The sequence below is a fragment of the Sphaerodactylus townsendi genome, linkage group LG07, assembly GCF_021028975.2.
Source record: "Sphaerodactylus townsendi isolate TG3544 linkage group LG07, MPM_Stown_v2.3, whole genome shotgun sequence".
Classification (NCBI taxonomy): Eukaryota; Metazoa; Chordata; class Lepidosauria; order Squamata; family Sphaerodactylidae; genus Sphaerodactylus; species Sphaerodactylus townsendi.
The window spans coordinates 66,991,274-67,015,926 of NC_059431.1; positions in this window are offsets into that span (position 1 = coordinate 66,991,274).

The following is a 24,653-nucleotide window of genomic DNA, read 5'->3' on the forward strand; positions in this document are numbered from 1 at the left end:
CATGCTCTTACAGTGATAGACTGACAATTAAAAAAATAACTTTTCACTGGAAGAACTTCATTCACCATCCTTTTTGTTATGGTCTGTTATTTGTTTCTTTCCACAAACTGAGAAATGAGAGATGACATAAAACAGTAGTTTTGCTATTATTGCGTTTGAGGATTTTTTTTGGGGGGGGGGGTTAGTTGGAGTGGCTGTTTTTCAACCAAATGGGATATAGTGCTGCCTTTACACTAAAGGCCTTCCAAGTTTCAAATGAATTGGATCAAGGGTTCAATTCTAATGGCCCATGAACAAGGTGCCCCCAGTTTGGGTGTGCTCTTGGACCTGGAGTACTGCTGGATAAGCAGGTGGTACCTGTGGCTTTTTTACTTCCTGTGACTGGTTAGCCAGCTACAACCTTTCCTGAGCAATAAGGATCTGGCCACTGTGATATACTTTCTGTTTACATCTAGATTATACTAGTGGACCCAGCCACGTGTTGCTGTGGCAATTGTCCTTCTCATCACAGTCCGCAACCCACACAGATGTCCATGCAGGTCCAATGATCCCCAGCATAGCCTTTTGGGGTGGTCAAATGGAATCGCTCTTTCCCTTTTCAATGCACATTGTTATATGGTGCTGTCTTGTTTTTTTAGTATAAGGTAACCCTTCCCATTCCACAACGGAACTATCCAGAGTGTGAATCCGCTGTCCATGAGGCTGGTTGACACGCACAGTCCTGGCTTGGGTAAGGCAGAACTGGGGCAAGCAGGCTATCCCAGTCAGGCAGCAGAGGCAGGGTGGTGAGGTGCTCAGATCAAGGCCAGCTCCCTGGGTTCATAAAGGGCAACGTGCAAAAGAAGCGAAGCCAGTAGTGTTGGTTTGCCCCCACCCCGCGGATTTTCTTAGAAGAAAAAGGCAAACTCCAGCTCACTTTTAGTAAAAGAGAGCTGTGGCGAATACGGGTGAGGAAGTGGGTAAGTGGTGGTTGGATGTGAAGGAGGGCAGAGTGAGGTGTGTGAGGATGAGCTGAATGTGTATTGTGTGGTAGCAGTGGGTGAGGCACAGAGAGTGAAAGTTACCTGCGTGTGAGGGAGGGAACCCCACCTGACATCTCACATGGCAAAGTGTGTATGTTGTATTGTCGAAGGCTTTCACGGCCGGAATCACTTGGGTGCTGTGTGGTTTCCGGGCTGTATGGCCATGTTCTAGCAGCATTATCTCCTGACATTTCGCCTGCATCTGTGGCTGGCATCTTCAGAGGATCCTCTGAAGATACCAGCCACAGATCCTCTGAAGATGCCAGCCACAGATGCAGGCGAAACGTCAGGAGAGAATGCTGCTAGAACACAGCCATACAGCCCGGAAACCACACAGCACCAAAGTGTGTATGTGTTTCACTTCCACTCGTATTACCTAACAGTATTGCCTATTTACTGGTTTCATTGCTCATCTCTGCCCATCTGCACGAACATTCTAAGCCCTCATACCAATCCCTCAGGCCACAGACAGACAGGCTGCACGAACATTCTAAGGGTGACAGTTAAACAGAGGCAGCTTCAAGGCCTGGTGCGCCAGGAAAAAGACGTTTTACCTGGCTCAGGTATGGACTTTCAGTGGTTTGAAGGTCCGATTACCCGCCAGCAACAGGGAGGGACATCCTGTGAAAATTTTGGGGCGATCCGTCCAGCAGCTTCTGAGGGAGACCATCAGGGACAAACACACTGTTAGATTTTTATATATATATAGAAGATTACTGCAATAGACTCTTTGTCTATTTGAAAAGTATTAGGAAACTTCAGTTGGTGCAGAATGTTGCAGTCAGGATATTGACTTGAGTGGTTTGTAAGGACCATATCATTCTAGTCTTGGCTGGCATTTAAAGATCTGTATGGTTTGGGACCAATACTTGAAAAATCACCCGCTGTTTTATGAACATACTTGATAATTTTAGTCATCTCCAACAGCCCAGCTTTGGGTGCCCCCACCCTCAGAGATTAGGCAGGTGGAAACCCAGGAAAGGGCATTCCCAGAAATGGCACAAAAATGCTGGAACTCTCTCCCCAGGAAAATTTGCCTGTCCCTTTCTATGGCTGTCTTTCACCAATGGGTGAAGGCTTTTTTTTTTCACCTGGTGTTCCCTCTTAGATGTATTTCTTCCTCCACCAGGAATATTAAACAAGCACACTTCAAGATAAGGGTTACAAGACATGTAAGAATGATGCTTATGTTTGGTACAACAACAAAAACCTTCTGAAATGTGCTATAGAAATTCATAAGTATTTTACACAAATAAAACTTGCTTTGAAAATAAGCTAAAATGTTAATACTCTTCCACAAACAGACTAAACTTTATTACCATTCCAACTGACAATTGATTTCAAAGGAGCTGGGGCTAAAGAAGACATTATACAAATCAACAGGTGTTTTTTCTGTGCTGAAAACAGCATCTAATTTTGCTTCCTCAGCTACCAAGCATTTGACCAAAATCAGTAGTTTCATACAGTGCTTTTTCTACATGAACAATGGAAGTACTTTAGCTGGACATACTTGGGTTTCCTATTAAAATTAGAGGTTTGCTTCCATGACCTGGTACATTCTTTTTCTCCAATCTTCACTACTTGGTACTGTTGTCTGCTTCAATATTTAGCAAGTTCAATCCTTGCGTTAGTGGTAATGTACAAGAATAAAATATTGGGAGGTTTTGGATACATTTATCACTAGTCAACCCCAACAGGAAAATTTCCGGCTTCCTTTGCACTTTATGTTTTAATACTTGTTCGATTATGCCAATTACCTCATCCCAATATTTTCTTTCAACACATTCCCACCACATGTGTAGGAAAGTTCCCACCTTTTTTCAACATTTCCAACATTGATTTACGTTTATAGTTTTCATTCTGTGTAACCTAATTGGAGTGTAATACCACCGAAAATAAATTTTCTGGAAATTGTCCTTTAGGTTCATTGATAAAATAAATTTGGCATTTCTTTGCCATAAATTTTCCCATTCCGATAGTGTGGTTTAACTCTTGGGCCCAATGGACCATTATGTCATTCACTTGTTCGGATTCTGTTTTATAATCCAACAATAGGGTATATGTTGTTTTAATTATTTTGCACACAAATTTCTGCTCTTTCTTTCAAATTTATCCCTTCATCATCTATTTTTAGGATACTGTTATAATCCAGCCACATATTATGGTGTGCAGATTCTCTAATTTGGATAGATTCACTTCTTTACACCCATTAGAGTACTTCAGTGTAGAAAAATCTTTTGTATTTTAGCCGCACTTTAGGCAGAGCTTTCCTTATTATTAAGATTTTTTTTCTATAGGTCAGAAAAAGTCATGCCATCCTTTGTATAAGTTGTAACCTTCCAGTGTTAACAGATTTTTATTTTTAATACTATCCATTCCTTCACCCATGACAAAGTACCTGCTTTATAATATAATTGAAGATCTGGAAGAGCAAATCTCCCTTTGTTTCTTTTCTGAATGATGTATATATGCTTATTTCTGCTTCTCTTTCTGTTCCAGATAAACTTTGTAATTATTGATTTCCAATTCTGAAAAATTTTATTTGATAAAATTATTGGAAGATTATGAAAGTAAAACATGAGTTTGGGAAGCACACTATTTTTAATCATGGCTATTCTCCTGGATAACAATAAACTCAAATTTCTCCAAATTTCCAGATCATTCCTTATTCCTTGCCACAGTTTACCATAATTATCTTCAAATAATCTGTTATTTTTGGACCTTAAATTAATACCTAACCTTATTAGATACTGTAACCTTATTAGATACTTCAGATCTTGACTTTTCATCTTTTTATACATATTTAATAATAAAGTTTTAGTCTTCACATTAATTTTCAGTCCTGAAAATTGCCCACATTGTTCTAGAAATTGCTCTCTGAACATTATCAAGGGGTTCATCGACTATCAGCACTAGACTGTCCTCATAAGCCTTATATTTGTAAAACTGACCTTTCACATTTAATCCCTTTCAGTTACTTTCTACTTCTATTTTTTGGGTATGTCCAAATATAAAATAAATAGTAGGGGTGAAAGCAGATAATCCTGCCTCATTCCTCTTGTAATTTGAAATGATTTAGATAATTGGTTATTGATTTTTAATGTTGCCATTTAGTTGTAGTAAATGGCTTTTAAAGCCCTAGCTCTTCCCAAACAAGAGTAACTGGATATCATAAGGAGACTGGAAATACGGGTGTGGTTTAATTCTAAGTAAAAGATGTCAAACTGAGATCCTACAGCCTACACAGACCCCAAGAGTTCCTTTGAGCAAAGAAGATGCAACCAACCCAGACCCATTGCCATCCAAAGGGTCCAATGTCATGGAAGGGGCTTCTCAAATCTCATGCTGAGTGACGAGTTACTTTGTGAAATAGAGCTGGATTTGCATTCTACCAGAGCCCTATCTTATGAATTACATAGTGAAAGGGTTGGAAAAACATGGGCTCATGATCTGGTTGTTAGCCCAAAAAACTGTCACAATTCCCATGAAAAAGCCAAATTCCAGTGACCCCTCTTCAGACAGAATGGAGCCCAGGCAAAACAGAAAACAGGGAAATAATGGTTGTATTTATACTGACCATTTGGGACAACTGAATCAAATCACATCAGACTGACTAAGAGACCCATGCTCTAATTCACTCTCCATTTGTTCATGGAACGTAGCAAGCTGGTATAGATGTTTAGCATATTCACTGGACTTTTCTTTCTTTCATCAGAACTTTGATATCATTGCTCTCCAGGACATGGATGGCAGAACAGCTGGAATTAGATGGTTACTTTGCCCTTTCAGTAAAGGCTGTATGACAGAAAGGCACAGGGAGAAGCAGAATGTCAGTAATCATGCAGTCCCTGGAGAAAACAAAAGCCAGAAGAGTTCCTAATTAATATTATTTAGCCATTTCTTAATTGCAATGTTAAAATCACACAAGATAATAAATTAAATTATTCCATGAAAATGTTATCAAACATTAAAAAACAAGAATCTGATTGATTCATTACTAGAAGTATTGTTTACTGTAGGCCATGTTATGCATTACACTGCCAACTGGTGATCAGGTCTGTCATGGTTTTTTTTAACTTTACAAAGTAATCAAAAGTAAAACAAGAAACCCTAAATGATCCGAGCAGACATCAGATGTAATGTGTCTTTATATTTCTGCTACAGTGAATCATCCAGTCCTAGTCAAAGCACAGGCTCTGTCATGTCTGCATGCTCAGAAGACTATAGGGACCACATATATACTTTTCTTCTGGTATTTTCTTTAAGTCTTCCAAAGCAGTGAATGCATGGAACAACACTATAGCTGTTCATGGATCCTCTATAGCCTTGGGAGAGCCAAGGAAAACTGCACACATAATTTTTTTGTTCAATTCTTTCCCTCGTGCACAGCCACAAACATCTGCATCAGCATAGATTTGGGATTCCGCAAGTTCCAAGTCATTCACAAGCCATAACATATTTGCACTTCCGTTCTGTGATGATGTTTATATATTGAGTCATCTAATATGCAGTTTCCTCCAATTCATGTTTAAATATTGAATATGTGGTAGAATCATTTAAATGTAAATGCAGTGGACTAGTTTTAGATGCCCCCATCTGAATCTTAATCAAAATAAGCAGGAAGACCATGAACAGACAGGTGTATCTGCCCAGTTCAATAAATATTTGATATAACATTTGGTATTTGAATTGACTGAATTATGGAACACTGACAAGAAAGCAACAGTAGATTAATTCCTCTGAAGTTTTTTTCACCTATCAGATTGTTAAATATTTAATTTTTAAAAACCCATAATTGCTTACTTACACAATAGTTCTGGAAGTGCATGAAGAATCTTTCTATATTAATGACTGAATATACGATGCCTTTTTGCATTTTGGTTTTTTATTACAAAATTACATTTTTCTCCACATTTAAATATCCAAACAATATTATTTCCCAATGCATTTATATGGGGTTATTTGATTAAAATATTTTAATCCACTGAAATTCAAATATGAACAGTAATTCTAGGCTTTGTTTGAAATTTTACTATAATAATATTTTACTGTAAATTTTACTGTAAATAATAAGCCTGTTGCCAAAAGAAAGAGACTATTATAAGAAAAAGAAGCTTCTGAGATTTGGTGTCCCTGCCCCCCAAATGCTAGAATGTGTGTCAGTAATTTTTACATATAATGTAAATTATAATTTATGGCCAAAAACAGTGGTATGTCACCTCATTGTGTGGCAAGAACACTATAGCATTGGACATGACCTTCAAAAAGCATGGAAAAACTGGTTGAACCATAATTTATTCAATTCAAATATCAAATTTTTTGTAACTGCTGATAAAATGGGAGTTTCACTTTGCATGCAGATGTGCAGGTGTTCACTCTATTGACCACTGACACAATTCTTAGTTGGAACAGAATTTGGCCACAGCCCATTTATTAGTAATAACATGAGAAGCTGGGTGAGAATAAGGGGCACATCCTGGCCGCCAGGCAGCTAACGCTGAATTTGGCATACCGGCAGAAACTGCTGAACCGGGTCCTTCAGGCAGTGATCGTTGAACCCGGCACCGTTCCCCCAAGGGGATTGGGACAGAAAGTTACTAGGTGCCACTTGAGCATGTACCCATTTAGTGACACCCCTTCCTGCCAGGAGTAGCGAGCTTTCAGGCAGAGCTCAAGGTGTGCACCATTGAGCCCTCCACTACCCCCAGACCTCTTATTGAGGCCACCAATTGTGGGAAGGTCCAGCATGCAAGCTCTGCCTTCCCAATATGGATGTGCTTCTATGCCCCAAACTCCCACTGAGCTATTACCAACAGCTCTCACCCCAGCTTCCCGAGCCTGGAGCCATCAGCCTATTGCGTACCACTTAGCCACTGCAATAGAGCATGCCTTATGACATGAAGCCAAATGTCTATCCCCCATTTGGACAAGTGGACTCCGTCAGGGTGAAAACTCACCTCTTGCACATGGGATATCTCTGTCTGTGAGATAACCTCTCTGCCCATATCTATCCCAAACATCCTGAGCTGTGGCCTGGCAAGCTTTCTGCCTGGCCCTGCTAACTTTTCCAGTGTTCAGTGCATTCCACCATGCCTTCCATTCTACCTAACCACTGCCAATGCAGCACCTGCAGGTCCTCAGCCATTTGGTGTGCCAGCACCACATCCTTCTGAGCAGGAATGTCATTTTCACCTAGCTGGAGCACCACATTATGAGGAGGGTCAAAGTGAAGCACCAACTTGTGAACTGTAGGCAGCAAGGCATCCCAGACCATGCCCCGACGTCCCAACCAACAAATAGTCATGATATCATCCAAGCCAAGGTTCGCATGCCATCCAGAACTTGCAACATACCAACCGGCCCAATGCACGATGCTGTGTCCAACCAGCCATACACAGGTCCGCTGGCCCAGTGCATCTGGAAAACAAATCACAAGGTTCCACAACTGCTCCAGGAACGGATCCAGCTGCTGGTTTGCCTTGTTTGCAAGGGAGCGGAAACGGTCTACCTGGCAATGAGATAAAGCATCAATGATGCTGTTGGTGATCCCTGGGAGGAAAACAGCCTTAAAGGATATGTTATTGACAAGGCATAACACCACCAACTCTCGGACCAGTCACATGACCCTTTCAGAATAGCTGGATTGCCTGTTCACTACCCTTATCACTGTTTGATTATCACACCAGAAGTGTATTGCATGATTCTGGAAAAGGTCCTGCCAAATGTGGACCACAACCACTAGTGGAAACCATTCCAAAAAGGTCATGTCCCGAAGTATGCCTGAGGTCACCCAGGCAGGAGGCCATTCTCCCCAGCACCACTGTCCACCAAAGTAAATCCCAAAGCCTATCCCACCAACTATGTCGGTGTGCACCTGGAACTCCTCCTCAAGCTGAAGGGGGGCTTGCCGTAGAGACACACCATTATAATGTATTAGAAATCACAGCCAAACCTCCAGGTCCTGCCTCAGTCCTCCGGTGATCTGAATATGGTCATGGGGAGCAAGGCACCCAGCTGTGGATTGTGCTAGATGGGCACAGAAGGCTCGTCTGGGAATGACCACCTGGCAAGCAAAGTTAAGGTACCCTAAAAGTGACTGCATCTCCCCCTTTTGCACTTTTGTTTTTGACTGGCACTTTTGTTTTTGAATGGTGGCTTCAAGCAGAGCATGGAGCACTAACAACTTGTCAGGTGGGAAGGAGGAAGTCCCTGCCTCTGTGTCCAGCTGGACCCCAAGATAGGTTAGGCACATGGAAGGACCTTCCGTCTTAGTGGCCAATGGAACCTCGAGCTCTGCCACCAGGCCCTGAAAGGTTGCCAAGCAGTGTATGCCTCAAAAGTCACTGGTGTGCACATTTACAGTGTACAGTGTTACACTTTGATGGTAGGAGAGAACAGAAAGGACATGGAGCACCACAAAGGGAGCACTTAGCACTAATACCTAAGGGAGAAAGAGAGGATCCATCTTGGAGTAATTTTTCAGCCTGAAGTCTTCTTTATGACTTCAAGTGCAAAGTGACTTCCCTAAAATGGATTCTTTACACACACAAAAATCAGTGGGGCACTCCTTGCATGTAAACAAGGAAACACGAGGAGACCCCACTGCAAAGCAGAGAACCATACAGCAGATGGTAAGTGCACAAAGGCCAAGGTATCCAGACACTGATTCCATAAGGAATTACCAGCAACTTTGAAGTTGCTCACTATTTCCAATGATGATTTTGTAGTTCTAGCAATTTGCAGTCTGCACGGCAATGTTCCTATTTAAGGCAAATTGAAACAATTTGTTGGGTGAGCTTTTGTTATATACTATATAAATTGATTTTTAAAAAATCAATATCATATTACCTTCATTTCATCTTTTAGCTCTTACATCCATTTTTAAAATCAAATTTGGGAAGCTGTATTGGTATGATAATGAATGAATTTATGGCTCCTTACAGCTCTGCTTTTGTTATAAAAATATTTGGTGTTTTAAATATGAAAAGTACTCAAAATATTATTTACTAGTTATTAGTTACTATTAGAAATATTTTGAACATAAATGCTCTAGTCAGCTCACAATTATATTGAAAACTATGGTAAGAGAATCAAAGTCATCATGCAATAATAATATACATGTTAACATAGAACTAAAAAATTTGATTGCATAACGAGCATCTTTTGGAACAAAACCATATTTGCCTGGCATAAGAAGACACACAAGCCATTTCTGAGGATATTTGGTGCCACCACCATGAAAGTCTGCCTCAAGTACCTACCCACCACATTTCAGAAAATATTGGAACATGTATATGAATCTGTTATGTTTCTCTAAAGGATAGGTACATTTACATGGAATCAGTGGTCATTGATGTGTCTTAAGTGGGCCCAGACCATTCAATACCAATACATTTTTTGGAAACAGAAACAAACAGGAAGTCAATGAAAACACAAAATAGTATTACATATTTTCTGCAATTCATTCAGGTCAATACTGAGGCAGTAATATTTTAAATCAGCTGAACTTTTCATACATTACAATCATGCCTAAAGTAACTCGCTAGATTAGGATCCATATCAGTTATTGAAAGCAAAAATATTTTGCATTATTTTTCTAAGCAACTGCAGTTTAGGCAAAACAAAGCTTAGAAGAATAATTTCACTGTAGTGGTTAGCAGAAGAGAGCATCTGAAGCATGTCATTGAATTAGCTTATACTTCATACCTTGATATTATAAACACTCTTTCCTGCATCCAACATTACCAAACATATTTACTTTTGAAAAATCAATTTATTCCAGAAAAAAACAAAAAAGCATTAGCAAAAACATTTCAATAATTGGAAAACGTTTTCTGCAATATGCCTTTGATTAGAATTAGATAAGTTGCAAATGGGCAGAATTTTTTTTTCACAATAGAAATCATTAAGGTTGTGTTGAACCAAAGAATGAAACATAGGCTAAGTCATATTAATGAAGGCAAATGAAAAAGTATCTCAAGGATCTTGCTGGAAAAATCTGAGAAAAACCCTCCAACATGCAGTATGCCAAAAGAAATATTTTTGTTAACAAAACCCCTTTATTTATGTTGAAAGACTGCAGTGCACAACACAAGTATAGTTTAATGAAAGAGGGATACAACAACATTTCTTAGGATGAAAGTATGGAATATTATGTCTGTTATCACATTTTTTCATTATCATTTCCTCCATATTTATTCCAACCAACAATCCTTACCAGGAACTATAAAACAAAGTATAGCTTTTACTTAATGGTCCTTGGTGTTACCATATAAACTATTCTCATTTGAACTGAACAATACACATATCATTAACAGTTAAATTAATGAGCGTAATTTATCTTGATATGGGGAAAAGTATCCTAATTTCATGCAACAGAAGTATCCTAATTTTACATAGAGCAAACATTTGAATTGCCAGTCAGCATAATTTATCAACAAATATTTCCTGTTCTGTTTCTGATTATATTTGTTTTTATTCTCGCAGTTATTTCACTTACATTCAGTGATTTCTAAGTTCTCCCTTGCTCTCTTTCTCACAGATACCCCTATGAAACTTCAGAGGACCAAAGGAATCCTGAATGTCAGGAGCTAAATACTCCTGTGAGATAACTTCACTTTTGCATAGGGGCCTTTTACAGGAATAGAAGAGGCAATACGCTGATAGGACTTATCAGTCAATAAAAGCTGCTCTCCCTTTTCAGTTTCATGAAAACAATAAACCCATAAACCTATGTACCAATAAAATGTGTGTTCAGATTTCCTGCTTCTATTGGAATGATTGGGATAACTCAGCTTTCTAAAATTCAGTGAGTAAGCTGGTAAATGTAGGCAGCTCAGTATCAGGGCCAGAGTCCAAATACCTTATGCGGGGGCAGACATTTTCATGAATGGTTTTTCATCTTCCTCATTAGTATTTTAGCTAGGCTAGGGTTGAGTCAAATGGAAATATTGCTTATTCTATAGGTTTTGGCCTTTATTATATTCTTTATTGTGAAAGTAATTTTTCATGACTATTTGTTCAATGATAATTAGCCAGATGGTGAGAATCAAGGAGAAGTGGATTGTCTGCAGGGCAGAAGGCATAACAAACTCCATAGCAACCCTGCTTGGACAAGCAAATGCACTGGATTAAACTGGGAACCTTAATTTTAACTCCACATCTTCATTAGAGGAATGGATACATTACCTTCACAGATCCCATAATCAAAAATGAGAATTTGTTATGACTAGTGTTTGCCTGCACCCTAATACAGAGTAGGATGAGCTCTCTGATTTGAATCTCATGGATGTAGCTATAAAATGAAATTTATAGTATAATCCTGAGTGGGGGTAAAACTCCTCATGGGGTGGCATGACCCAGGTGCCAGTGTAAATGCCACTTGCACCAGCATAAAGGGCATTTACACCAGAGCAGAGCATAAGGGACATTTACACCAGTACTGGCACTGAGTAGCTCTGTAGCAGCATGAAGCCTGGATACCAGAAGCCCTTGCTGTGCCGAAGGGAACATTCTTAGAGGCAGGGCTGGCTTTAGACAGCATCCTGAGCCCTTTTGGACCAGAAATGCCTCCTTTTACTAACACAGATTTATTCTGGCAAAATGGAATTTGGTAGAGCATCCTGTCAGCTTCCTGGCCTTGGGACAGCAGGTTATCTGGAAGGTGACATGGCTGCAATGTGGCTGTGTCACAGGCTGGGCACAAAGAAGGCACAAGGCAAAGTGTAGGGAATACTCACAGCTTTACTGAAACAAAATAATCAAAGAAGCTCACCGCTCCATTGGTGCAGCAAAGGTCACACAAGCTCAGTTCCCAAAAACCAGTTCAGCAAAGTCCATAAGGTCAGGTGTAACACAAGGTTCAGCAAAGTCCACAAAGTCAGGTTCAACACAAGGTTCAGCAAAGTCCATAAAGTAAGGTTTACCACAAGGTTCAGAGCAGGGCAGCCAGCAATGTGGGTTGTCGTCTGCAAAAGCATGATACAGCAACCAGCCCTCTTTCTCCATGTGGGACTAATTGCCAAGCATCAGGGAGCCGAGTCTGTGAGCACTCACATCCTGCGAGCAGCCAGTCTAGCTGATTGCCGGTGCTCTGTCAGGTCCTGCCGAAGCCATTGCCGGCACGACTCTAGCAGGGTAGGGGAACTAGGAGGACTGCAAGCTGGGGGGAGGCTGGAGGTGAGCTGTGGGCCTGTTCTGGGGAAGCTGGCTGAGCTGGCTCTAGGTCTGTAAGGCCATCAGAGGCCAGAGTGGTCGCAGCTGGTTCCTCATCCTCCAATGAGGTACTGTGGCTAGGTGTTGCTGAGTCAAAAGACTGGCATGTCAGGCTATCATCCTCACTGTCAGACCCAGTGGGGGTCAGTGAGGATCCTCACTGTCAGACCCTGATAGGCTGTTTCATTTCCGGCCAAACTCCAACTCCACCCCTGGATTGCACTGCTCACTCTATTTGCTTAAAACTATCAATCACAAGCCTTTATTGGCATAAAATAAACATACAAAATCAGCATACAAAATTTGCCCATTATTGCTCACAATTATAGACACTGGTACTAAAATACTAAATACTAAAATATATACATGGTCCTTCTGTAACTATAGGACATTCCTTCAGCTAAGTTAACTCACTTAAACGTCATCGGATACTGACAGAAGCTAGAAAAATTACTGCTGGCTATATGTGGTCATAATACATAGACTTTGGTTGGTATTCATCTAGACTTACGTCTATTATTGTTAGCAGAAATTTTGCTACATTCTCACACACTGTGGGATCCATGTTGTTCAAAAGCATAGGTATCTTAAGAGCATCAGTTAGATTGTTATACAGAAATGGGATAAGTGCAGATTGTGACATTCTGATTTTTGCAAACCTTACACAATGAAAGAGGGTATGATCGAGTGTCTCCACCTGACCCATATTGCATGGACATAGCCTCCTCTGTTTATCAATTTGTTGATATCTGCCATAGAGCAGCATAGAAGGCATTAGATTGAATCTGGCCAGTGTTAAAGCTCTTCTTAATTTAGGGTTGGTGATCCACTGTAAATAATTGGCCATGTGTCCTTGTTCAATTGGAATAAGCAGGGTCAGGGGGGAACACGTTTTCCTCGCAGCTGTTATCATATCCCGATACTCTTGTTCTAATAGCTTAGTTTTCAAGCAGCTATATGCTTCTGATAGGGAAAGAGGGACTAACGACTCTAATGAAAAGCCAAGAGTGTTGATTTTTCCCTCAACTAGTTTCAGCCACCTAGAATTTGCATAGTCGGAAAGCATGAGGTGTAACAAACTGGAGTGATCCTGCAAATAGTGGATACGTAGCCAGTATCTAACAGTTCTCAGCCAGGCCATCGTGGCATATGATATTTGCCCGAGTTCTAAACATAGGGCTGCATATGAAGCACAATTTGGTAAGCCCATAATTTTGTGGAAGAAACGGGACTGGGCTGTGTTTATATTTTTGTTTATAGCTCCGATCCAAATAGGTGCTCCATAGAGGAGCTGAGAGCCGCATTTAGCATTGAACACCTTCAATGCGGATGGTATATACTGGTGGCCCACAGTGAAAAAGAAACGCTGAATTGCTAGGGCACTGTTGTTAGCTGCAGCGAGTGCTAATTTCCTATGTACTGCCCAATTAAGGTTGCTAGTAAGAGTTATGCCCAAATATTTGAACTGGTTAACTTGTTCTATGGGTCTGTTATTGATGGTCCATGTATGACTAGGGGGTCTTCTAGCGAAGACCATTATTTTGGTTTTTTCATAGTTAATTACCAGTTCGTTCCTCTTACAATATTCAGCACAGCAATTTAAGAGACGAGTGAGACCAACTTTAGTGTGGGAAAGAAGAACGGTGTCGTCAGCATACAGTAACGCGGGCACGTGTTTAGTGCTTAGTTTGGGAACATGCCCATTGGCCTTCTGGAGGGTTGGCACTAGATCACTAAGGAATATATTAAACAAAGTGGGGGCCAATGTACAGCCTTGTTTGACCCCTCTGGTTGTGATGATATTTTCTGTGAGCGGTCCTTTTGTTGCGGCTCTTATTCTGCAGCTAGTGCAAGTGTGTAGCTGTTTTATAAGAAACAGTAGTCTGGGGTCCATGTGTAACGCCGTCAATTTTCTCCACAGTAGGGCTCTAGATATGGAGTCAAATGCCCCTTTTAAATCCAGGAAGGCTGCAAACAGTTTACGGTTATTATGAGTTATACTTTTGTTAGCTAAGTGTGCTAAAACTGTTACATGATCCAGTGTTGATTTATTTTTAGTGAATCCAATTTGCTCCGGTCCTATTACTTCTACTTGCTTGACCCAATCTTCCACTCTCCTAAGGAGTAGTTTTGCATATAGTTTGCCAATTACAGATAATAGGCTTATAGGACGATAGTTTGAAGGATTAGTAATATCACCCTTTTTGTAGATTGGGACAACTATAGACGCCAGCCACATCTTTGGGATGCGGCCCGTGTTATTTACATGGGTAAATAAGGAAGCCAGAGTTGTAGCCCACCACTCGGGTGAGGATTTAAGTATTTCTGGTATTATTGCATCAGGACCTGGGGCCTTACCGCTTTTCAAACCACTGATTAGTTTACTCACTTCTTGAGGATTAACCTCAGGCCAATCTGGTAGCTCCTCTGGTATTGAAGTGGAATCAGGGTATTCAGTTAGGCTAGCATTGAACAGATTAGAAAAATAACTGAACCATCGGTCTAGTGAAATATGGGGCAACTGGATACTGCACGTTTGGGCCCTTCTATTTATGATCTGCCAGAATTGCTTAATGTTATTTGTTAAAGTGGCTTGATATAGTTGTTCCCACTGCTGTTCGAATTGATTTTTTCGTTTCCATTGTACCATAATTTGAAAATCCTTTTTCAGTTGGGTTATATTGCTGAGTAGCTTTTCCTCACCTGTGCTGCGGTAACTTCTATATAATGATCGTATTAAGTTGTTAAATTCAATACAGTAGCGATCAAACCATTCTCTATGACCGTTTACAGCCTTAGATTTGGTCGAGGAGATGGCTTGAAGTTCCCCTGCTAAATTTGAAACTAGTTGTTCAAAGTGATGTATTCCACGTTCTGGTGTGTCAGCCTGTAATATATTCTCTTTTAATTTATTAAATGTAAAAGAGCTAAGTAGTGTTTCTGTAGCAGCTGCCACCTGAGGTGACCATGTTATTTTCTGATGCCTAAAGTTGGTGGGGTCCTCTGTATTAGTCTTTACCTCAAATGAAAAAGTTACATTGAGTGGAAGATGATCACTTAGCAATAAGTCCCCAACGCTAAAAGATGTGACACACTGGTGTAGATAGGGGGATATTAAGATGTAATCGATCACGCTAGCACCGAGCAAGTTTACCAAGGTAAAGCTATCTGCATTCCTATAGCACTTGAGGCCGTTTAACCATAATTTGTTAAATTTGATGGCAAATTTGATTAACTGAATTCCTGCCGCATTCACGAGAGAGTCCTTTGAGGAGCGAAGAGCTGGGGTTAGAAGAAGCTGTACGAGATCATCCTCCTGATTCAAATGGGCCAAAGTGGTAGAAAGGTCCATACCCACTCTGGCGTTAAAATCACCTACCAGGATCACCTCCGTAGATGGTTGTTTATTTTCTAAATTTTCTACAAATGATGATATCCTACTCCATGTGTTGATTAAGGAGTCTCGTGTCAATCCAGCAGGTATATACAAGTTCACTATAATCATGTGAAGAGCTTCCCCCTCTACCAAAACAGCCTGTGCAAGAGGGGGACATGAGTCGAGAGGAGTTGCTTTGATGCTGTTGGCTACAAATAGTGAAAGTCCTCCAGAATAACGACCAAACTTGGATACTCTTGTAGCAGGAAGAGAGTATTGTTGGTAGCCATTTAAGGCAAGCTCTGAATTGGACCAAGTTTCTTGTAAGGCTATAAACGTAAATTTTTGTAGATAAGTGAGGAAATCACGATTATCGCATTTCTTGATCCATCCGGCTATATTCCACGAGATGAGGGAAATCACATCTCTTCTCTGACTTGGATTTGGAGATACTTCCCCCCATGCTGTGTTGGTCCCAGATTGGCTAAGAGATTTTGATAAGGGTTGGCGTCACTGAGATTGGTCTATGGTTGTAATTTCGTGGTCATTTTGGACCACACATCCATTACCTTGTAGCCTAATCGGGTCTGGCATGGAGGTATGTGTATCTGAAGCCGTGGAAGAATAGTCAATTATAATCTCTTTGGTGGGGCTTGGCTGAGTTGTATTATCCAAGAAGCTCTTAAATGCATGTATTTCAATCGGTACTTGAATGGAAATCCCAGATGATCTGTTATTATCTATAACCTGATCTGTCTTCTGAGACGTAGTAACCTCCTTTGACAGAGGGATGCTGATGTTTGGGTGGGCTTCTGTTGATTGAAGTGGGGTCATCCTCAGCTCTTTCAGTTCCTCGAACCAAGATTTCTTTGGAGTTTTTAGGAGAGTATCTTTATCCAGTACATTTGTGGACCTGAGGTCTACCTCCCAATGTAAGGGGGAGGTTTTGCTTAAAACTATCAATAAAATAGTTGTGTCAATTATAAAATCCATGGGTAAAAAATTACTTGAACACCACTTCAAGCAATTACAGTTGTACCATGTGGAATCGACCTAGGTATTTACTAAAATTTTTGACTGTAATCTTTCTAACATGCATGTGTGCTGTGCTTTATTTTATACAGTTCACTAGCTGATAATGGAAAGACTTCTAGAATGAAGACTTCACTGTAAGTCTACAAGCTACACAACTCAGGGAGGCTGAGGTGATAAATTGTAACCAAATAATGACTGAAGTTCGAAAGTTCTTCAATAACCTATTACATCAAGGTAGTTTTGTAGTTGACATGAGACTATGTTTTATATTTTATCATCTGACTTCTGCTGACTGTCATATTTCTCATCTAATTTTTTAGGAGGAAGTTGAGCTCATCTGCATATAAAGTAGCAGTTACTGACTGAAAATGTAAAATGAAACACTAAATTATATCCGTACAATATTATGGTATCTCGTCATTTGGGTCATGTAATTTTTAGACTTTTGCTTTGATCTAGAAATTTCCTGTGGACATGGGTTAATGGACATATCATTCAAACTGATGCAGTATATGATATGTGCTGAAATTAGCCCTGAATTAATTTTGGCTCATTAAATGAAACACAGTTCACAAACTATGTATGGTGGACCCAGGATCTTAATAATCTTTCTGCTTGGGATTGCAAAATCAGTGTGGATGAGAAGGTATCAGCAACATGGTAGGCAATAATGTATGATTGGTGGTGTGTGTTAGACTGTATACTCAACAGGATAACTTAAATATAATTGTGATATTAATTTGGGCAGCCCAGATTACTGTGAATGTAATTATCACTATGATTTACCTCAGAAGTTGCCTGACATCTGTCCATAGATTTGGCAAATGAACCTGCTTTGAAGATCATAGTCTTAAAAATAATACACTCATCACAGTGAGCTAGAAGCAGTTGGCTTTTTGAATGTGAAGAATGTGGAGAGTTTTATGTTAGAAGTAAGGATCAAACACACTGTTACTTGGGAAGGGGCTCAACAATGATCTGCATTTCAAAATGATTCTGATCATTTCCAGACACAATAAGATGTCAGCACTCTCTCTCATCCAAAAGACAGTAACACCTGTAATGGACTTCGACTTTTCACTATTCAAGAGAAATAGTTGCAATGAAATGTTCTTCATATAAATGAGCAAAGGGGCACATGCATGATCCTGATGCATAGACCATGTTACATCAACATAGACTTTATATGTCACTGTATTATACTAGGACATTGTGGCATTACAAATCAAAACATTGCAAAACACATTGTTTTGCAGAGGATGTTGTTTTGATAACAGTGAAACAAGCCAATTTCTATAACAGCCAAGAATGTGTCAAATACTTCATGTTGTCTGTTCAAATACAAATATATAATACTAGTTCTGGTGGGTTTTCCGGGCTGTGTGGCCATGGTCTGGTGGATCTTGTTCCTAACATTTCGCCTGCATCTGTGGCTGGCATCTTCAGAGGTGTATCAGAGAAAGAAATGTTTGGGGTATATATTATCCATGTCCCAGGGTGGGGAACCAATCAATAAGTGTTTGGGTGGAACTTGTTATGCAAAGATGTGGTTGATAGTATTGTATTGCGTGTGGGGCTTATCAGTCCAGAGAGTGATTCAAATTTTTATGCCCTGCAGCAGCAGTAGTATTGGTGAATGCAAATCCTGTGTTTGGGTGGAGTCCATTGTTCATGAACTTAGCGTGCCCTTGGGTTTGCTTTTGGTGTTTTTAAGTACTAGTAGCCAAGCTTTGCTAATCTGTGGATGACACAGGGAGGCCATTGAAATTCACAAACACCAAGACAACTTCAACAGTAAAGTAGAGACTTTAAAAATTAGCATTCATGGACAGTCTGTTTTTTACTTTAAGAAGTTGGAGTAGATAGCTGTTAATTATAATTGCAATTTGTAGTTTTGTGTCTAAATACTGTATTATTATATTATGATTGATTATTATATTACTTTTGGTCACTGAGGAAAGTTGGCCAAAATTCTCTGTTTTTACAGGTCAAAAAAGTGTCCCATAGTGACCCTTTTGTGTATAAAGCAGCAACCGAATAACCGGGGGCAGCCATTGCTGCCGGGGTGAACCAAGGAGCAAAAATAGGCTTGCAAGCATGGCTCGACGGCATGCTACAACAAGGGGGTGCATTGATTGCCTCCTAGCCAGTAAAGGCGGGAGGAGCCTGGATATATAAGGAGCGCCTCACCCAGATCTCGCCCTTCCCGGCGGCGAGACTCAGAAAGGCATGGTGTGCGGTACTGAGTTGAGCGTAAGGCCTGGAAGGAGCCTGGTCACGGCTGTCCTTTTTTGCCCTTCTGCTTGATCCATCTTTCTGTTCTCTTGCTCAACGTTCCTTTTTCAGTCTAACTTCTCTCTGAGCTTGCACCCGCTTTCTTTACCAACACAATCCTCCACTATCCCCCTTTCCTCTTCCCCAATTCTCTGGCCGCGGATCAGGACGAAGGATTCGGGGCACAATGCCTCCAAAACGTGGTAAGAGTAAGGAACCCCCCCGGGGGGAACCAGCACTTTTGGGCAGGGCGAGGGCCCTTCTTAACAGGGTTCGAGCCCAGACGGGGCCCAATGGTCCCGCGGTCGGACACATCGGTGCAGCCGCGGCCCTGGGATTATCCCCAACAGGTAGGGGCAGAGTGGCGAGCGCTGTGGGGCAACCCTCCTTACCGGGGGAAGCGGCTCCTATGGCAGAACAACCCCAGGGCCCTGGCACCATTTCTGCGGCCTCCGCGTCTGCGGGGATCCAGCGCCCGACTCCAGCCTGGTGAGGAATCTGGCAGACACACTGCTCCACCTCTCCCAAGCCCTTGGCGGGTCGTCCGGGAGCCTTGGGAGCCCTGGCGGATCAGGGGACCTGGCGCCATCCACGTCGGCGGCGGCTGGCACGGTGGGAGGGGGCCCGTCGGAGCAGCCGGCGCAGGAACTCCAGTTGTCCCCTCCCGGGAGTGCTCCTACGTCAGTCGACGCATCCGTGGGGCCCTCAGAGCGGGAAGGTCAAAGGAAGAAGCAGTCGCTGTGGCACTCCCGGTCCTCCAGGCGGTCTCCCAGCTCGTCTTCATCTGGTGAGTCGACCGAGGACGATGATATGCAGGCTAGAGGGGAGTTTTGGTACCAAGGGGAAAAGGTGCCCGCTCTTCCCCCCTGGCTAGCTAAGCGCAGGCGCCTTCGGGGGATGGAGGCGCCACCTACCGGCCTAGCCCCCGACGACAATGGGAACCCTCCCAGGTCACATCTGCCCAGGAAACTGCGGGAGCGGGCCCTAGACGGGTATTACACAGACGTATTCAAATGCCTGTGGCAGGAGGGTGAACAAGGTTTGTCTGGGGGCAAAGCTGACAAGAAGAGGAAGGACCCATTGGCGGCCGAGCGCACTTTTGGTAACTGGTTGCAGGGCTTTACTGAGTACTTAGCCTTAATAGCGGCCGCATATCCGCTAAGGGCCTGGCACTTGACAGCTCATATGTCGCATGTGCTGCGGGCCCGATCCTTAGCCGGGGAGCTCGCGGCGATAGCCTATGACGAGGCAATCTGTAAGAACGCTTCTCATAAGAGCCACTTCCGCTGGGACCTCATCCATGATCAAACCTGGATGGTCGTGGTCCAGCCAGCCATGAAGGGGGCCCAGGACTCGCCTGCCACCGACAGGCCTCCTAGAGGCCTCCAGGGAAGGGGGATGGCAAAAGGGACCTGCTGGGAGTTCAGTAGGGGCTCTTGCCAGCGACCCAAGTGTAAGTACGAGCACGCTTGCTCCAATTGCTCCGGAAATCACAGCAGGGTGGGCTGCCCAAAGCCGGCGGGCCGCCCTCCCTTTCGGCAGGCCCGGTTCCCTGGTGCTGGGCCCTCTTAGAAGGACGGCGGCCAGGGTAGTGGGCCCGCCCTCCAGAAGCACTGACATGCCAGCCACACTGCAGACGCTGGCCCCCACCCCCATCAGGCTGTGGGTCTTGAGGGATTGGCTGCAGCTGTATCCTGACAGATCCGCAGCACGCCTTTTGGGGGAAGGATTTTCATCGGGTTTCAGAATCCCTTACCAAGGGTGCAGGAAGGCTTACCATGCGAACAACCTGAAATCTGTCTTGGAGCACCCCGGCGTGGTGGCCGACAAGCTGGACAGGGAGGTGAAGTCTGGCCGGATTGCAGGCCCCTACATCCAGCTCCCCCTAGCCAACCTGAGGGTCTCTCCCATTTGTGTAGTGCCAAAAAAGGCCCCAGGAGAGTTTCGCCTTATACAACATCTCTCCCATCTTCGGGGCGACTCTGTGAATGATTTCATAGACCCGGAGGTATGCTCGGTGCGGTATGCCACTCTGGACGAGGCCGTCAGCCTGATTAGGCAGGCCAGCCCGGGCGCATTGCTAGCGAGATGCGACATCCAGTCCGCCTTCCGGGTCCTGCCCATCTCCCCCCTAGATTTTGAGCTGCTGGGCATCCACTTCCAAGGGCGGTGGTATGTGGATAAGGCAATGCCCATGGGATGCTCCATAGCCTGTGCTGCCTTCGAGGCCTTCAGCACATTTCTGGAATGGGCCTTTATACAAAGGGTGCCCTCCGGGTTAGTCACGCACTACTTGGATGATTTCCTATTCGTGGGTAGGCAGGGCACAGGGGAGTGCGAGGTCGCTCTAGGTGCCTTTCAAGCATTGGCAGCCGAATTGGGGGCACCCAACAAGACGGAAGGCCCCACCTCCGCTCTCAGCTACCTGGGCATACAGCTGGACACGGTCCACGGCATGTCCTCACTCCCGGGAGACAAACTGCTCGCCCTAGCCAACCTAATCCAATCAATCATGCCCCTAAGGAAGTGCAGAGTGCGACTGGTGCAGTCCTTACTGGTTCACCTTAATTTTGCCTGCAGGGTGGTGGCACCAGGCAGGGCCTTTTGCTCCCGGCTGGCAAGGTCAATGTCTGGTTGCAGGTCCCCCCAGCACCACGTTAGAGTCACAGGAGGACTGAAGGAGGACCTGAAGGTTTGGCGAACCTTTCTCTCTGGCTATAATGGCATCTCTTTGTGGCAATCATCACTGGATCCCGGCCTTGAGTTACAGGTGCATTCTGACGCCTCAGGGGCCCATGGTTTTGGTGTATACTTTCAGGGGCACTGGGCTTGGGGCCTCTGGCCTGCGGCATGGCACACAATGGGAATCACCAGGGACCTCACTTTTCTTGAATTGTTTCCCATCTTGGTGGCGGTGCACATTTGGCACAACTGCTGGCAGAACAAGAGGGTGCTCTTCTGGTGCGATAACCAGGCAGTGGTGCGAGTGGTGAACCGGCAACCTAGCAAATCTGTGCGGGTTATGCGGCTGGTGCGCAATCTTGTCCTTACCTGCTTGACTCACAACATCTCCTTTAAAGCTGCTTTTGTTCCAGGTTTGCAGAATGAAATCGCTGACGTTCTATCTCGCCAGCAGGTGGATCGCTTCAGACGCCTGGCCGCCGGGGCAGAGCTGTTCCTGGCGACAGTGCCGGCGGCCTTATGGAACCTTGGCAGCGAACCGTCATCACAGGTGTTTTGAATTCGTTGGCACCGGCCATGTGTCGACAATACAACAGAGCTGTGCACGACTTCCAGAGTTTTGCAGCAGCAGCGGGGCACACGGTCCGCAGCAGGGTGGACACGGGACTGCGTTCTTTCGAATAGCCCTGGATTCACACCTCCATGGTCATCAGGGATGCACCTGCGGTAACCAGCATGGGGGTCCAGCTAGCGGGGATTGCTTTCTACTGCAGGCTCTCGAGCTTCCCAGATGTCACTAAGTCATTCGTAGTCTGCCAGCTCATGGCAGGCTGGCGGCGGGCGGGACCCAGTCAGAGGGACTTAAGATGCCCCATCACTAGGGGGTGCTCCGAGCAGTCACAGGGGCGCTGCGTCAGGTGTGCGCTTTGCGTTATGAGCGCTTGCTCTTCGCAGCCACCTTCCACCTGGCACATCACAGGGCTTTCAGGCCGGGGGAGCTGGTGGCCCCCACTAGGGAGAGGCTATCAAGCACGGTACTACAGATCCAGCACCTGGTCCTGTCAGGGGATAAGGTCTATGCGTGGCTTACCCATTCCAAGACTGATCAGGAGGGCCACGGTGCTTGGGTCATGGTGCTGGTCCTACCGGGTGATGTGACCTGCCCCCTTGCCTCGCTAACCACTTGGCTCCGCCACAGGCCGCGGCAAGGCGGGATGCTCCTGATACACGAGGATGGTTCCCCCCTCACCAGGTTCCAGATGCTGGCGGTGCTGAGGGCTTGCCTGGCCCGGGCTGGGTTACCAGCCACTAAGTTTGGCCTGCACTCCTTCTGGATAGGGGCCGCCACAACTGCGGCTCAGGAGGGCAGGGCCCACAATGAGATATGCACCTTAGGCAGGTGGCGCTCGGACGCCTTCCGGGCCTACATCCGCCCTCACTTATGTTGATTTTCTTCGCAGTGCATCCAAGGACGCCGCAGACTGTTGTCCGACAGATGTGGGTCGTGGGGCACAGCATCATTAACCAAGCGGGAGACTACGCCTGCTCCTCTGAGTGGGGCCGGCACCTTGGACTTGCAGCGCACGTGAGAATTACCTGGTTGGGCCAGGGTGACATGAGGTGGGACGAGCTTGAGTACAAGTTGATTGATTACATCTTTCAACTGGCTACCTCGGACATTTTGGTTATCCACCTGGGGGAGGAAGATCTCCCGGCCAGGTCGGGCTTTGAACTGAGGAGGGCGGTGGCCACCACACTGAAGAGCTTAGCAAAGCACCAACCGGGCATGGTCCTGGTGTGGTCCGACCTCCTACAACGGGTGCTGTGGAAGGGGGCGATTGACCCCATGGGTGTGGACAGGGCTCGCCGAAAGGTGAATAAAGCGGCCGCCAAGGTGGTGCTCTCCCTCAGGGGAGTGGTGGCGGACCATTCAGAAATATCGCACGACATCCAGGAATTGTACGAGCCGGACGGTGTCCACTTGTCCAGATGGGGATTGGACCTTTGGCTGCAATCCATCCGATATACCCTCCTCCAGTTGGTGAGGAACTAGACAGGGTCAGGCTTGAGAAGCTTTGGTAGCGGAGCTGCAAGAGGAACGCAGCTTCAAGTGGCGGGGTTTGGCAACGGAGTACCGCGCACATCTGGGGAGAAAACAAGCTCTTCCGGCAGGTTCTCCCAGGCTTGTGCCCCGGTACTTATTAAGGGCCGGGTTGGCGAACTGAGCTGGCAGGCTGGCAGGCCGGACCGCTGCCCGACATCCCAGGGAGTGGGGAGGGTCGGGCCGGTAGGCGGCCATGGGCTTAGCCAGTGCCCGACACCCCAGCAAGCATGGAGAGGATGGCGGGCCGGTAGGAGGCCATGGGCTTAGCCGGTGCCCATCTCCTCAGCAAGTGCGGGAAGGGTGGAAGCCAGAGTGTTATCTCTGGGGCTCCCCTTCCCGCTAGTTCCCAATGGAGATTGGGAAATTTGATGTGCGACCCGTTTGCCGCCCAGCTTCCTTTGTATATAGTTGATGTTTAATCATGTTATTGATATATTAATAAATTGGGCTGCGGCCCAATCCTTTTCCAGCCTGTTGTTGTTGTGTCTTTATTTGAGCGGAGAAAGGTCTCACCATCTGCAGCAAAAAGCAGCAACTGAATAACCGGGGGCAGCCATTGCCGGTGCCCGTCTCCTCAGTATCAATATCATCTTGATATTGTGTGCATACAGTGTGCATACAGTAGGCTACTATGGACCTTTCACAAGTGTAGATAATTTTAATTTGTACTAAATGTTGGAATTTCCAGCCTTGTTTGCATGCAAGGAGCAAAAATAGGCTTGCAAGCATGGCTCGAAGGCATGCTACAACAAGGGGGTGCATTGATTGGCTCGTCCTTAGCCCGGTAAAGGCCCGGAGGAGAACCTGGATATATAAGGAGCGCCTCACCTAGATCTCACCCTTCCCGCGTGGCGCAGACTCAGAAAGAAATGCGCGGCCACACCCACCCTTCCTATGCTTTAAGATTGGTTGGGGTTTTTGTGTGGTTACTACTGTCGCAGCCCTG